We start from the raw sequence: 4,684 nt of genomic DNA on the forward strand, positions 1-4,684 counted from the left end.
ACACCAAAGCTATTATTGCAAAAGGCAGATTAAATGAGTACAGAAAAAAAAATATTTGCGTAGAAACACTTGGCTATTATAATTATATATTTATACCAAATATGCTTTTAACAAATTTTGTAATTAAAACGTGTTTGAAATGACATTTTCGGCAATAAATATTGTTTCATTTGCTCCAAAATGCCCGGCATCAGACTTTCATCCTAGTAAGCCTTGGCGGACCGCGAAAAACGTATTGGAGTCCGATCAAAACGTGTAAAACGTAGCAGACCTCATCAGATCACAGGTGTTCGTTTCTAATATAAGTATAAGTATAATACTGGGTCAAGGTCTATAACTCGGCCGGCCATATAACACTACCCAATTTCAGAAAAAGTATGATTATTATCCAACCGTATAGGATATAATAATAGAAATACTCTCAATCGACAGCCAGATAATTTATCTTTAATTTGGTATATGATACAATATATATCATGCCGTATAAATGTCACTAGGTATCCAGAAACATCGGAAAACAGCCAGATTTCAACTGGTCGGACACTGTGGTGTCCTCCGATAAACACGCTAGGGCTCTAATGGGTAGTTCAAAAAACCACTGCATGTCAACACTTCAGCTTCATAGGAATTAAAGTTTGGTAAAAAACAAACTTACCGGTATGTTAGTGTTTATCTATGTACCATCCATTTGCGCAATACAGCCTTTGAAATTTCCGATTGAAAAAATGTGTGTCTCTAGCCGTCATGTTGATATGTGTGTAGTACATTTGTTTTCTCGGCGTTGATTGGTCAATTAATTTTCGAGAGCCAATCAACGCCGACAAAACAAATCTACTGCACACATACTTACATGGCGGCTAGAGACATAATTTTTTTCAATCGGAAATTTCAAAGGGCTACGTAAGGCAAATGGATGGTATTTATCCAGGGATTTACTAACCGGTAAGTTTGTTTTCTACCAAACTTTCATTCTTATGACGCTGAAGTGTTGAGACATGCAGTGGTTTTTGAGCTTCCCATTAGAGCCCTGGCGTGTTCATCGGAGGACACCACAGTGTCCGACCAGTTGCAATCTGGCTGTTTTCCGATGTTTTTGGATACCTAGTGACATTTATACGGCATGATATATATTGTATCATATACCAAAATAAAGATAAATTATCTGGCTGTCGATTGAGAGTATTCCTATTATTATATCCTATACGGTTGGTTAATAATCATACTTTTTCTGAAATTGGGTAGTGTTATATGGCCGGCCGAGTTATAGACCTTGACCCAGTATTATACTTATACTTATATTAGAAACGAACACCTGTGATCAGATCGTAACAGGCCTAGAGAGAACGTAGTGGTATCCTTGATAGACCGTGCTCAAGCCGTAGTGTTCCTTTAACCTCCGGGAACAGCACTTTCCCGTATATCCACGGTCCACCACGTAATCCGTAAAAGACCGTGGCAAAACTTTACAAGACCTAGCTCAACTTGAATACAGTTGCAAAAATAGCCAAAATTCCACGGCGCACCACGTTTCGGACAAACGGGGCTACCGTGGTCGCCGGGAACATAGTGTAAACCTAGCAATAACACGCAGCCGCTCACGTTTGTTTTCCCTACTGCTACCAGAGGTCATAAAATAAAAGGGAGAAAAAAATACAAAGTAAAGAAAATCAAAATGACAGAGAACACAGATATGTATACATTATAACATTGGTTATACACATTATATCTGAGTATGACATATAAGAGAATACCTAATCAATGACATCTCACTTACTTGTAGAAATCCTTGTTTTAGTCAATCTTTGTAGAAATATATTTTACATGTATTGTAAATATCCTTTCTTTAAAAAAATATGATTTTTTAGTATTTGTAGGTATTCAGTCGCGTGAAAACTCCGTAAAAAATAATATTGATAATATGAAGTACGTACATGTACAATACTATTTAATCTCTGGTGTAATATGTTAAAATCCGCGCGAAATTACCACAGTGTATATTATTAGTTTTTTTTTCCATTTTTGTGTGCCTAATATATATTAGGCAAAAAAATGAAAAAGCCTAGTGATATAGGCAGGTTTAGCGGACTACATACATATGTATCAGTAAACGTTTCTGACTACATTCATGTGTAAAATAGAACACTAATTACAAATATTATCTTTGCTATATCACTCTTGCCCTATTTCCTCGGTGTCTTCTCACTCAGCCAACATTCTGAATTTTGAGGTATACATGTAAGGTATTTTGTTGTCCAGGTGAGACTAGGTGTGAAAGATAAAACAATAGCAGATAATTACAGGTAAGGTTATAGACTGTTTCATGAAACCTCCAACTTTTACGGGTTTGTTTCAAGTTTTCAAGTTTTTTATTTTCCAAATGCAATACAGCATATAGGTTTAACCAATACACAAATACATAATACAATGATCGTTGTTATGTTTCAAGATGGCGGAGGATAATTCCAATATACTTCATACCAAATTAAACAAAATGATTAATACATGAGTATGATGATATATATACTACTGCTGATTAATGATAATTTTCCTTTTTTCTGTTGCCTGGATCAAATATTTCCCCAACAGATTTAAGCTCTTTACATTTTTAGATGAAAATAACATAATTAATTTATATACACTTGGGTGTTTGTGGTAATAAGTTTTTATAAACTTTTTACGTAACTCAGAATAAGCAGGACATAGTAATACAAAATGCATTTCATCTTCTACATCATTTTTGTCACAAACAGTACAAAGTCTATCGCCTCTGGGAACGGCGTTATAACGGCCAGCTTCAATTTGCAGAGAGTGGGCTTGCATGCGATATTTACTCAATATTTGTTTAGTTTTAGAATTCAAAGGCTTCTTTAAATAAAATTGAATTTCAAAGTTATCAACAAGATGTTTATAAATTTCACATTTAGGAGACACGTCAAATGCGCAACGCAGTTCCTGAATAAATATATCATGCAAGCGCTGTGAATACAATTCCAAAAAGTGTTTTTCATTATCTACATTCTGAGCAATCCAAATATTGTTGAAACCACATCTGCCTAAATCATTTTTTACATCATACAACCAATTTAATTTATAATTAGGCTTTTTCATAATGAGCTCAAATAGAGCATTATAGCATGACTTTAAAATACAGTTATCTGTTCTTAATAGCTTTAACCAATACTTCATCACCATTATTTTACGCTGTATATGTAAAGTAAACCTTCCAGTCTCAAAATACACCATAGAACTATTGACTGTTTTTTTCACATTCAATAGACTCTTCAGGAATAAAAGATGTACAGATTCAATCTTAGGTGCTGGGTGCGAGCCCCATACCTCGCAACAGTAATTAAGCACACATGAAACATAAGTATCAAATAAGGATAATTTTGTTTCAACATTAAGCATGTATTTTTTTCATTCTACTATTAAGGAGATAGTATGACTTTCTTCCTTGTGATGCTAAAGTATTAAGCGCTAGAGTAAATCTCCCATTATAATTGAAAACTAGCCCCAAGTAACAAAAATTATCAACAATATCTATAGCCCTTCCTTGAAAGGTCCAGTACTCATTAGCCTGTAGACGTTTACTTTTTCTAAAAACAACTATTTTGGTTTTATCTATATTAACAGATAAACTCCATTTATTTGCATAATTTTGCAGACAATCTAACATGTTTTGCAGGTCAGTAGCATTTTCAGTAAACAAAACTGTATCGTCAGCATACATAAGTATGAACAAATTTAAAAGTTGCAGTTGATAGCTTTGACAGTTGGAGTTTATCAATTCACTTTCTATATCATTAACAAAAAGAGAATAAAGTATCGGAGACAAAGATTCCCCTTGTAAGAGTCCGACATGTAAATCGAACATTGCAGATAGTTTTCCACTTAATTTTGTACATGATTTTACATTATCATAAATTGATATAATCACTTTCAACAATCTACCCCTAATTCCCACATAAGCCAAAGCTTTTTATTTTGTTGTAAAGTATTAGTAATTAGACTACTTAATGCAAATATAGCATCACGAGTACCGAAACCGGGTTTAAAACCAAATTGCGCATCTGTAACAGCAGATACAGATTCGCTCCATTTTAACAGCCTTTTGTTCAAAAGACTGGTAAATAACTTTGCTACATGACTAATCAATGTAATACCTCTATAGTTATTTACATTGTTCTTATCACCTTTTTTATATACAGGAATAATTATACCTTGAGCCCAGGAATCGGGAAAATATCCGACTTCCATAATACTATTAAACAATTTTAACAGAACAGGTGCAAAAAATGGTTTTATATTCAATCATGTACTCATTTAGTATCATATCGGTACCAGCCGACTTATTTCTAGACAGACCTTTAATTGCCTGAATAACTTCATCTAATTCAAAATCCACGTCTAATTCAGGAAAAACATTATCGAGATTTTTACCATCCAAGCTACTATCAGTGTCAGACGTGATATGATCTCCAGCAAGACTCTTGAAATGAAGAAAAAACTCATCTAATGTTATATCTCCAACACTACTGACATTCCGCTTTGCAAAGGTTTTATAAAATTCCTTAGGGTTATTGCGCTTTAGTAAATCCATCATGTTACCTTTGCATTCTCATATAAGAACGCTTAGTCTTCGCTTCAAATGACTTATAACATTTTTTAGCCTCCGATAGACCTA

General features: G+C 33.9%; 1 pseudogene; it reads right to left on the minus strand.

Annotated features, from left to right (window-relative positions):
• Positions 1 to 2,357: 2,357 nt before the first annotated feature.
• On the minus strand, positions 2,358 to 3,955 carry LOC138310591 (uncharacterized; annotated as a pseudogene).
• Positions 3,956 to 4,684: the final 729 nt, after the last annotated feature.

The sequence above is a fragment of the Argopecten irradians genome, chromosome 16 (assembly GCF_041381155.1).
Source record: "Argopecten irradians isolate NY chromosome 16, Ai_NY, whole genome shotgun sequence".
NCBI lineage: Eukaryota > Metazoa > Mollusca > Bivalvia > Pectinida > Pectinidae > Argopecten > Argopecten irradians.